Source organism: Alexandromys fortis, unplaced genomic scaffold, assembly GCF_014885135.2.
Source record: "Alexandromys fortis isolate MF-2015 unplaced genomic scaffold, M_Fortis_MF-2015_v1.1 scaffold_11, whole genome shotgun sequence".
Taxonomy (NCBI): Eukaryota; Metazoa; Chordata; class Mammalia; order Rodentia; family Cricetidae; genus Alexandromys; species Alexandromys fortis.
Window position 1 is genome coordinate 3,152,721 of NW_026067912.1, and position 11,789 is coordinate 3,164,509.

The window sequence follows — 11,789 nt, forward strand, 5'->3', positions numbered from 1 at the left end:
ATGATAAACCAATGACAATCTTTCATTATAAAAGATTTATTTTTTTTAATAATAAGGATGATTAAAAGAGACCAAAAGCATTAGATATCCCTGGAGCTAGTTCTAGGCAGTGTGAGTCACCTGATGCAATTGCTGGGAACCGAACTCAGATCCTCAGCAAAAAATAATAACTGCCATTAACTGCTAAGCCATCTCTTGGACGCCAGAGATTTTTTTTAAAAAAAGTATATGAATGCATATAGGTCTGTGTAAAGGTATATGTTAGGGAGGACCATGGAGGGCAGAAAAGGATGTTGAAGCTCCTGGAGCTGGAGTTACAGATGGCTGAGGACTATTGGATGTAGGTGCTGGGAACTGAACCTGGGTCTTCTGCAAGAACAGCAAATGCACTTAACCACTGAGCCATCCTTTTATCCCCCCTTTCACGTATTTTCAACTCCATCTTGCACATACTGGAGGGATGCGAGTGCTGAGTTGTAGGAAGGGTACACTGTAACCTTACTAAAAACACGAGGTGGTCTGCAATGTTTCCTGTTTGACAACCTCAGGGCTTAGGAAGATGCCAAATGCTATAGCTCTTATCCACACTGGGAACTGCCAACCTTTTTAGTTTGAGCCATTATAGTTCACTGTGGAGTGATAGCTAACTTCATTTTCAATTTGTATTTCCTTGATGACTAACATTATTGGTTACCTTTTCATGTGCTTATTGGTCATTCAAAAATTAGAGATACTTCTTATGAGATGCTTAAGTGTTTTTGCACTAGGAACTTGAGTTTCTAGAGGGCCCAACCCAGGGTCTTTTAAGTTTGTTTGATATCTGGTGGGGAGGAAGTGTCAGTTTCCTTTGAGAATGTGAGCTTGGTGGGTTGACTACACGTCAGGGCAGACTGCACTCCCAAGACAATCTGGGCAATACACAAGCTGGACTCCACAAGGAGAGGAAAAAAATGGAAACAATCTCAAAGCTGAGTGGAAAGGGATGGGAAGATAGAGAGAGTAGTTATGGGAGGAGTTGGGAGAGAGTGAATAGATTCATAGGGCACTATATGAAGTCTTCAAAAAATTAATAAAAATGCTGTTAAGATTATTTGCAGTGGTCTGGAGAGATGTCTAGCACTTAGTAGCACTTCTTGCTCTTGCAGAGGGTCTGTGTTCGATTCTCAGTACCCACATGGTGGTTCACATCCATCTATAACTCCAGTTCTAGGGGTTCCCAAAGTCTTCTTCTCACTTCAGTAGGCACCGGGCATGCATGTGGTGCACATACATACATGCAGGCAATGCATTTGCATACCAAAATAAAGTATGTAAAAATTTAAAACTGTGCATAGCAATAAAAAACAAGTTCCTTTCTGAAATATCATCAAACAGATTGTCCCTGTTTATGAACCTATTGACATGTTCTTATTTCCCTTGGTTATGCCAAGTTTGCCTCTTCAGATACTATCTTTGCTTGTTTGTTATTTTGTTCTGTTTTTCAAGACAAGGTTTCTCTTGTCTCTTGATTGTCCTGGAACTCACTCTGTAGACCAGGCTGGCCTTGAACTCAGAGATCCACTGCCCAGCTAAATACTAACATTTTCTTAATAGAATTGTAGATTGTATAAAAGACCAGTTAGGGATTGTAGTGGTTTAATTGGGATATCTGCCACAGTCTCAGATGTTCGAACACTTGGTTCCTAACTGAAGATCCTGTTTGGGGGATTTAGGAGGTATGGACTTTTTGGAGGAAGTGTATCATTTGAGGTGGGCTTCGAGGGTTAAACGATTCGGGCCATTTCTAGTTATCATTCTGTTTACAATTGAGGTTCAAGATGTGAACCCTTGGCTTCCTGCTCCCACTGCCTCTCTCCCACTATCATAAACTTTAACCCTCCCGGACCTGACCATAAGCTCAGATCAACACTTTCTCCTATAAGTTGCCTTGGTCATCGCGTTTCATCAGAGCAATAGAAAAGTAGCTGCTACTGAGAGGGAAGGAGTTTATGATTCCCCAGAGCATGGGTCTGTTATTAGGGGTGGACTCAGCAATCTCAGCCACTGAACAGGATGAGGTTGCCTGTGGTTATAATTTCCGTACATCTCTAATCTACGCATCTTGTGGTGGGAGGAATCTTTTCTAGCAGTACTTGGGGCCTAAACATCATAAAATTCTGAGCGCTCTCTCTGCTTTCTAGACCTTGCTCAGGATTAGTTAGCCTGGTTAGTCTACTTTTGAACTGTGGTTCCCTGAAGAAGAACTGGTGAGCGGGGCGGGGGTTCGAGGGGGAGCAGACTCCAGTCTATCGCAGCAAGTCTGACTTCTGGCTGACTTCTATTCACAGAGTTCTCCAGCTCCCAGAAGGCTTGCTGCTTCCTCAGATTCAACTCTTCAAGTGAACAATATGGTACCCACCCGTCTGCCCTCACTCAAGAAAGACCTTCTGTGAGATGTCAACAGACTAGGGTTTTTTGTTTGTTTGTTTGTTCGTCTCCACCGTTCTCGGTAGCCATAAAGAGAAATGGGATACTGTTTAGTTTTGATACTTTTTCTTGCTGTCAAGATGATGATTCTCCTGATCTTGCTGATAACAAGAAGCTCGAGTCTGATTCTGTTGAGTGAGATGATAAGTTCCTCCAGCAACTTGCTCTGTTTAAAGAGGTGATTGATGGGTCATGAAATTATAATATGTGTGGAGATGTTTTTTCTCATCCATGGCGCCTGAGGCCAACTCAGTCAAAAGTCTTCCCAGACTTCACTTCCCTGCCTCCTTGGAGCAGTGAGATAGAGGAGGAAGGAAAGATCAAACTTACAAATGGAGTGAAAGGCTAATTACTATTCATGATGTGAGAGGTTGTGGAATGTCATTTGACACTCAGCATGGTCCTTTACATACACTAGTTATTCTTCAAACTGTCAGAATGTTTATTGACAGTTTCCCTCTGGGGTGGGAATGACAAGCAGAGGCCAATTTCACAAATGTAGAATTCTTAGCTTCCCTCCATGTTCTACCACGTGAATGTCCTATGGCTTTACACCCATAGGTGTAAAAAAAAAAGTTTTTGGGGTGGGAACAATCATTTCACACAGCAGTGCCCTAAGGGGAAGAGATGGCTTTCCTTCTAGGAATGCAGATTGGGCATAACCAGTGGAATTGTGGGGGAGCCACATTGGACTCCGTGGGTTTTGAATGATGTTCTCCTTAGTGCTATAGCAACGCCTTTCTGGTCTTGCCACAAAGCTCTTATTTCCCATTCCACACAGTTTGGTTTTTTTTCTTCTGCTTCCTTCACTGCTCCCCTACCCCCTCCACCTTTCTTTTTTCCTCTTCCCCTCAAATTCCTGTCCCTTTCTCCTCCCACCTCTCAATATTGTTCTCTAATCTCTTCTTTCTCTGTTCTCCTTAAAATTGTTTGATCCTGTTGGTTTTGTTGATATTCCTAACTTGGGTTGATTGATGGCACATTGTCTTTAACCTCTTAGGCTTCACATAGTGTCCCCACATGGTCATTGCCCTTTCAGAGGTGATAATGTTGTTGATGATAATCATCGATAAGGATGATAACGGAGGTGATGGCATCTGGGTAATCTTTCCCAGTAGGCTGTTGTTATACACCATTCTGCATATACCATTACGTCATTCTAGCCTGAGAAAGCCTCTGTGAAGCAGGAATTATTTATTTTCATTTTATAAATGACAAAACTTGGGCAATGGGTGTTTAAGTAGCTTGTTCAAAGTCATTCATTTAATAAACAATGGAGCCATGAGCGAACCCAGATGGTCAAGTTTCAAGTTTCAAGTGCAGTTGCAAATAATCTCTCATTGAAAACCTCCAAACCTTATGCTGAGCTTGTGAAATGGTGTGCTACGCAGTTTTGATTGTCACCGTGATACTACCTAGAGTCAGGCACCTGGGAAGAAGTAATCAGTGTAGGATTATCTACATCAGGGTATCCTCTGGGCATGTCTGTGAAGGATTGTCTTGATTGTTAGTTGATTGAGCCCACGGCGGCTGGCATCTTTCCATAGGCAGAGGGTCCTGAAGAAAAATAGCTGAGTAGAAGCAAGAAGCAAGGATAAGTTATCTCTCTGTGCTCTTGACCGTACATGTTTTGTAGCTATTTGCTTGAGTTCCTGCCTTGGCTTCCTCTTAGTGATAGATTATATCCTGGAATTTTAAATTAAATAAATCCTTTTCACCCCCAAGTTACTTTTGGTCTGGATGTTTTTATCAAAGCAACAGAAATCAAATTAGAACAAAGAGTTAGGGAATATGCAATAGTCAATGTCCTAAGATTGTCAAAAACACAAACAAACAAACAAACAAAAACCTCCAAAATGACATTAAGCTCTTTGTTAGCCCACAGATACAAAATTCCTAAAAGTTTATCCTGCCCAAATGCTTGTGTGTCGTGTTACCATAACCTTTCAAAATTCCTTCACTGAGGCTAGGCAGTGGTGGCGCATGCCTTTAATCCCAGCACTCGGGAGGCAGAGGCAGGTGGATCTCTGTGAGTTCGAGGCCAGCCTGGTCTACAGAGCAAGTTCCGGGACAGCTAGGACTGCTACACAGAGAAACCCCATCTTGAAAAAACAAAACAAGGAAATTCCTTCACTGACAAGATTTTAGAAGATAAGGGAGGTGGCACTCAGAGCACAGTACTTACAAAGTCTACATATACTGCATCATGGCAAACCAGAAAGAATAAGACAATGAAAAAGGCATTGGAGACCAGGGAGAAAAGGTGGCTCCAGGCGCCACCTCTTCTGAGAGTCCATAGCATAGTACGTTAAGAATCAAGAGCACCTCAGACTCGTGGTGCAGAGACAGTGCTAACGAAGTGTCACTTGTCTCTGTCATCAGTGGATGGATGCTGAAAGTAACAGTGATGACAACTGATGATAGGACATTTAAATGCGTTTTGGGGGGAAAAAAAGAACTTGAGTTCGCTGACATTTTGAGGAGGCTAGTTCTGCTTTGGGAGTGAAAGTTTGTCATCATGGGTAACAGTTAGAAGCATAATCATCATCTCTTAGGGCTGTGTACTAAGGAACCCAAACAAAATCAGGGCTGTCTTAGTGACATATTGTACGTATGATAATTTACTTAAAATACTTCACTGTAAGTGGTGTACATGCATGTATGCAAGTTAGCAGTAATCAACACTCTACGAGTGAGTGCTTAATTAGTATTTCAAGAGGCCTTAACTGAATCAATACTGTGAGTTAGTTAATTAACATATGAAATGCTAGAAACATTTTTTTTAATTGGAGAAATTAGTTGTATCTAAGATGAGCCAGAATTGGGGTAGCAGACGCCACCCCTATGTATAAGAATAAAAAATATGCATGTTTAGTTCTCTAATGCACTGGTTTTATAGCCTCCCATTCTCTGGAGCTGCCCAATGATGCAGCCTTTCCTACCATATGGGAATCCATTTTCAAATGAGCTGATTGTACAATGGCTTGTCAGGGAAGTAGAAGGTATGAGGAAGAGGTGGGTTGGTTTCAGCAAGATAAAAACCACTGCATTTTTAGAACGATAAAGAGAGGATCCTAAAGGGTGTGAGAAACTCCTGCTACACCCTTGGATCTGCCAGGACCTTCTCCTACTTTATTATCTTGGTTTCTATATCATGGTCTACTGCCACCTAAGAAGTCACCACAGCAGGCAATATCTCAGTTGCTATGCTTAGGGGTCTAGACATAACATAGCTGGTTTGGTAGGGGGATAGTTTTGTTTTGGATTTTCCAAAATAGAGCTACTTATGATCTACTGGACTGAGGCCCTCAGTTCTTCTTACTGGCACGTAGAAGCCTTCTCAGTGAAGGCTATGGCTACATTTCTATGTAGATCTACAAAAACTCCATCACCATACACCACTGGTTTGAAACAAGTGACAGATCCTGGCTAATTTCAAGGGAAAGTTTATGCAGGGGATAAGATTAGATTGAGAGGAAACCATCTTAGTGTCGAATAATCACAGCCTCCGACTTCATATCCACATCTACCTCTCATTTGGGGAATAGGGGTAGGTTTTTGCCAAAACAGCTTTAGAGTAAAATGTCTGCGAAGCAAAAATGTTATACTAGCATTGAGTGAACAAAGCCACACAGTATGATTCGGTTTGAAGAGTTACTGTCTCTTTTCTTACTTTATCATGTTGGTACAAAAGCATAGCTCTCACCTCAAAGGGAGTTAAAGACAGTTCATTGTGAGTCCAGTTTGAGTAACCCCGGCCCAGCAAACAGAGAGCTAGGTACCCCAGTGTGATGGTTTGAATGAGAATGGCTCCCATCAGCTCGTATGTCTGGATACTTGATCCCAGTCAGTGGAACTGTTTGGAAAGCATTGGGAGGTATAGCCTTGCTGAAAGAGGTATATCATTGGGGGTTTCCAAAGCCCGTGCTATTCCCAGTTCTCTCTCTCTCTCTCTCTCTCTCTCTCTCTCTCTCTCTCTCTCTCCTTTCTTTTCTTCTTCTCTCTCTTCTCTATTCCTCTCTTCTTCTCCTTCCTCTCTCTCCCCCTCCTCCCTCCCTCCTTCCTTCCCTCTCTGTCTCCTCTCTTCTCTTTCCTTCTCTCTTCTCTCTCTCTTTTTTCTCTCTTCTTCTCTCTTCCTCTCTTCTTCTCCTTTCTCTTTCTCTCTCTCCTCCCTCTCTCTTTCTCTGTATCTGTCTTATGCTTGTGGATCAGATATAAGCCTTCAGCTACTGCCCCAGCACAATGCCTGCCTGCCTACTACCATTCTCTCCAACATGGTTATAGATTCTAAACCTCTGGAACTGTAAGCTCCTAATAAACTCTTTCTTCTATAAGCTGCTTTGGTCATGGTGTCTTATCACAGCAGTAAAAAAGTAACTTTGACACCCAGGTTTCATGTTCCAATGTGGCAGCAGTTTAATGTGTGTGTGTGTGTGTGTGTGTGCTTTTTTAAATAGTAACAGAAGAGAGGAAGTTATAAACTGTCTTAGGGTTTCTGCCACTGTGAAGAGATACCATGACCATGGTAACTCTTGAAAAGGAAAACGTTTAATTAGGGCTAGCTTATAGTTTCAGAGGTTTAGTCTGTTATCATCATGGCGGGAAGCATGGCACTGTATAGACACACATGGTGCTGGAAAAGGAGTTAAGAGTTCTACATTTGATCTGGAGGAAGACTATCTCACACTGGGTGTAGCTTGAGCATATAAGACTTCAAAGCATGCCACCAAAATGACACATTTCCTCCAACAAGTCCACACTTCCAAAGAGTGCCTCTGTTTATGGGCCAAGCATTCAAACATATGAGTCTTTGAGGGCCATTCCTATTTAAACCACCACATAAAAATCAAGCCATTTTAAAATATGCTGGTGGAAACAGAAGGTAGAGAAATCTCTAATATAGGTCTCAGATATTATCTGATTACATTCTTAGTTCTTCTGTTAGTGAAGAACAAAGCTCTGTGAAGTTAATACATTTCAAAGTCTTTTATCTGTTTACCAGGATGTTAAGTCCAATACAGAGGTGGGTAGGGCCATGTCTTAGGGGGCTAAAAATAACCCCAAAGAAATTTAATTAGTTATAGCAGCATTCTAAACTTTTCATAGTTACTCAAGTTTCAACCAACTGATCAGTCCACATGGATAGATTCTCTCCACCATTTCTTATTTATAATCCCCAACTTGCAGTGCCAACTTAGAAGGTAGTAAGATCCAGAAGAGGCCAGGCATGGGCTCAGTCAAGGGGAGAGTTGAGAAGAGGAGATTTCCCAGCACAGGGACCTGCATGGAACACAAGCTCTGTGCTGGGTTTTATCCTAAGCATTTAACTGGCATTAGGAGGAGTCCTCACAATAGCATCATGAGAGAATATTTTCATTAGCTCAGTTTTCCAAACGAAAAATATATCATCAAAGTGACTTACCTAGCCTAAGTTTTGGAACCAGGCTTGAAGCAGGGTCTACCTGTTAGCAACCCTCACACTTGACACTAGATTAAAGAAAACATAATTACCTGTGCAGCAGAGGCAACATGTAAGCAGCACCCTGTTTGCAACCAGAAGTGCTGGGTTCGAGTGTTGCTCGACCATTCATAAGCTGTGTGACTCTGAGATCCTTAGCTGGCCTCTTTGGGCCTCATTGTTTTCATCTGTTTAGGGGAAATTATAAACAATGTTGTTCGCTCCGTGCAAGCAAAATGAGCCTTGATTGACCCTGGCTCAAAATCAAAGTGAATCATAAGACGTATAATGGCCAAACTTAATCAAAGTGCACTGAAAGGGACAATTTATAAAAAAGAATTTAATAAATTGCACTTTGTAATAATTAGGGATTTTTGCATTTTTTTTAAAAGAAATGTCTTTAAGGAAATGAAAAGACAAAGCTAGAACTGAAAGGAATTGCCTGCACACTATAGGGAAGGACCAGTAGCTTACTAATGGAAATAATCAAGAAGGGAAAAAGATGGGAATAGATCCACTACTGCAAAAGGTATGCAAATAAGCACAGAGGCAGATGTTGAGCATCGTGGCTCATTAGGGAAATGCAAACTCAAAGCACATTAAGGCGTCACTACACTTGTAGCACGCTGATTGTTCGTGTCTTTGAATCTTCACCATGGCCCTTAAATAGTTTTCCTGTTGTACAGCTAAGATGATACACTTGGTCTTATTAGATACTGAAGATTATACGGCTGAGATGTGGTTCTCAGCCTTCAAACTCCGGAAGTCTGATTCCAGTAGTCCACAACGACCCTACTAAGCCCTTCCATGGTTGGATCTGTGAAGGTAAAGACACGTTGCCCTGTACTCTGATGGAGCTCCTTGGCACATAGTAGGTACCCAAATACTTGTTGGATGAAAACCAACCTCTGTACAGTTGGGGTTCTGCCTGTACTTTTTCCTGCCCATACTGAGGGTTTTTTAGGGGTGTCGTACCCACTCATGGTTTAGAATGACTGTTCACAGTGGCACTTTTTATTTGCAACCAGTCTTGGGTATGTCTACTTTCTGTTTTTCTGTTACTTTCCCTCCTTTGTTAGTTCACTTCTTTCTTTCTTTACTTCTTTTCCTTCTCTCTGATTGGCTGCTGTGGCTTTACCTCACCTTGCCCATGGTGAGAGCACAAAGAAGCAGGCTGACCTCCAGGGGGAGCTGGCTTTCCAACCCGCGTTTCCAGACTCCAGGACCCCTCCTTCAATCTGGCCAGGTACTAGCAAACTCTACAAACAAGAGGGCCTCTGTGGGTTTCTCCTACAAGAGAGGCTACCAGCCCACCGGAAAGTTCTCTGCTTCAAGTGTGCCTGAGGTCGCTTCTTCCAAAGAGAGAGCCGGGAATATCTAAGAACAGAGACTGTGGAGGAGGGCGGCACCACGCACAGGTGGCTCCCTGGGACCTGCTTTCCCTGAGCTGAGAGAAGAGGCAGGTGGGCAAGTTTGTCTCCGTCCTCATGCTGAGAAGGATGGAGCCGCTCTTGCTTTCTACTCTTGGATCAGCACTGAGTCCGCCTCGTCTGCCAGGCCATATGGTTTGCGGAGAGGCAGAGTCAGCCGGGTGTTGCCAGATGGAGAGAGCTATGCTGAAAATGACAGAGTCTAGCAACTGGAGAGGTAGTGGCTGGCAGACTAGAACCCAGAGAGAAGGCCGGAAGGAAACGAAAGGGACCAGAGACAAGGCAAAAGGAAATACCTTCCTGGAGATGTGGGGAGAAGAGACATTTGTCCCGGAAAGAGGGTCAAGAAGCCTCTAATGTGGATAAGCTCTTGGGGAGCATAGGATATTCCTGTCTTCTGTATTTTGCCACATCTCTGTGCTACCTGTATTGTCTTTAATATGTCTTTTCTGCGCTGGCTTTTGGAAATCTTTTTTTTAAAATCATTAATGCGTTTATTTAAGAAGGAGTATTTTATCATTGCCACATGTGGGAAGTTTTCTAGCTAGATAGTTACTATAAACATAAATGAAAGGAAAACAAAATGTCATATTAAATTCAAGGTACATGCTACTGATGAAGACTCTGGTCTTGAGCTTACAATCACAGAATTAATGCTTTACAGACCCAACATCATCAAACTGGGATGTTTTCTGCGACTTAATCAGAAGGTTAAAAAACAGAATGATTTTTTTTCTTCACTGTGTGATTCAGCATTGCTTAATGTAATATGAATCAGTGGTGTGAGCTTTTTGGGAAAAGAGGAAGAGTAAACATTGCCCTAGGGGTCAAGAGACAGGGCCACTGTCTCTCCCTCCACTTGGACGAACTTCCTTATAATAAATCTTGATTTTCTCATCTATTGGAAGGCGTGGAGTTGAGCTGCCTAAGAAACAGCAAATTGTTTCCATGTTTTGCATTACATAGTAAGGATTCTGAAGTTGCATTCCAGCTTACTGGGAAAGAATGCCATGATAGATTAGTGATGTCTGCCACAGGTGCAGAAGCAGGATGATGAGATGCATGATGGCCATGTGCCACTGCGAGATGAGAACATCTCTAGGGTGCCCTGATTCTGACAGTCCATGATTTCATAATTTGCACATTTCTCCAGCCGCATGTTTGGCTTACTTATTAGCTCATGATTGATAGCACAATATGAAACAGGATGATTTTCAACGTGTGTTTTGGTAGAGAGCTCAGTTTCAGGGACCCTACAGTAATAACATGATACGGAAGTTCTCAGGGTTCTTGGGAGCTAAATGCTATAGGTTGAATTATGTTCTTCAGAAATCAAAGTTGCAGTCCTGACTAACACTACTGGTCAATAAAATACGATTTTTGTAGATTGTTATGCTATTGTTGGTTGTCAACCTGACTGCAACTGGCATCAACTAAAATGCTAACTACTGGCTGCTTCCATGAGAGACTTTTTGATTAAATTATTTGAAAATAGAAGACTCACCATTAAAAGTGGATGGAATTTTCTGGTGGCAGTACAGAGAGAAATACAGAAAAAGAAAGCTTTAGGCCAGGTGGTGGTGCATGCCTTTAATCCCAGCACTTGAGAAACAGAAAAAGGAGGATCTCTGTGAGTTTGGGGTCATCCTGGTCTACAAGAGCTAGTTCCAGGACAACAGGCTCCAAAGCTACAGAGAAACCCTGTCTTGAAAAATAAAAATAAAAAAGAAAGAAAGAAAAAGCTTTGCTTTTGCTTCCTTGTCCTCAGTCTTAATGGCAAGTTCATCTGTCCTGTTGCTTCATCATCCTCTCCTGATATTAGAACCAGCTTCTTTGAGCTTCCAACATCAACTAAAGACCAACAGCTCTATAGAAATCTTCCAGGTCTTCAGTGGTTCTGGGAATGCTGAAACATCTTCCTGGTAGAACTGAGCATATACTAGAGGCTTGTCTTCTCAATTGTGAGAGCCATCACAGGTACTCTGGCTAGTTTTATATCAACTTGACACAAACTATGGTCATCTGAGAGAAGGGAAACTCAAGTGAGAAAATGTCTCCTTAAGATGGGCAGTAGGTGAACCTGTAAAGCATTTTCTTAATTAGTGTCTGATGGGGGAGAGCCCAGCCCATTTTGGGTGGTGCCACTTCTGGGTTCCATAAGAAAGCAGGTTGAGCAAGCCATGAGGAGCAAGCCAGTAAGAAATACTACTCTGTAGGCTTTGCATCAGCTCCTGTCTCCAGGTTCCTGCCCTGTTTGAGTTCCTGTCCTGACTTTTTTCAGTGATGAACAATGATGTAGAAGTGTAAACCAAATTAATTCTTTCCTCCTAAGTTGCTTTTGGTCATGGTGTTTCATCATATCAATAGTGATCCTAACTAAGAAAGTTGAACTACTGGGACCATATAATGTAAACTAATCTAATAAAGCCCATTAT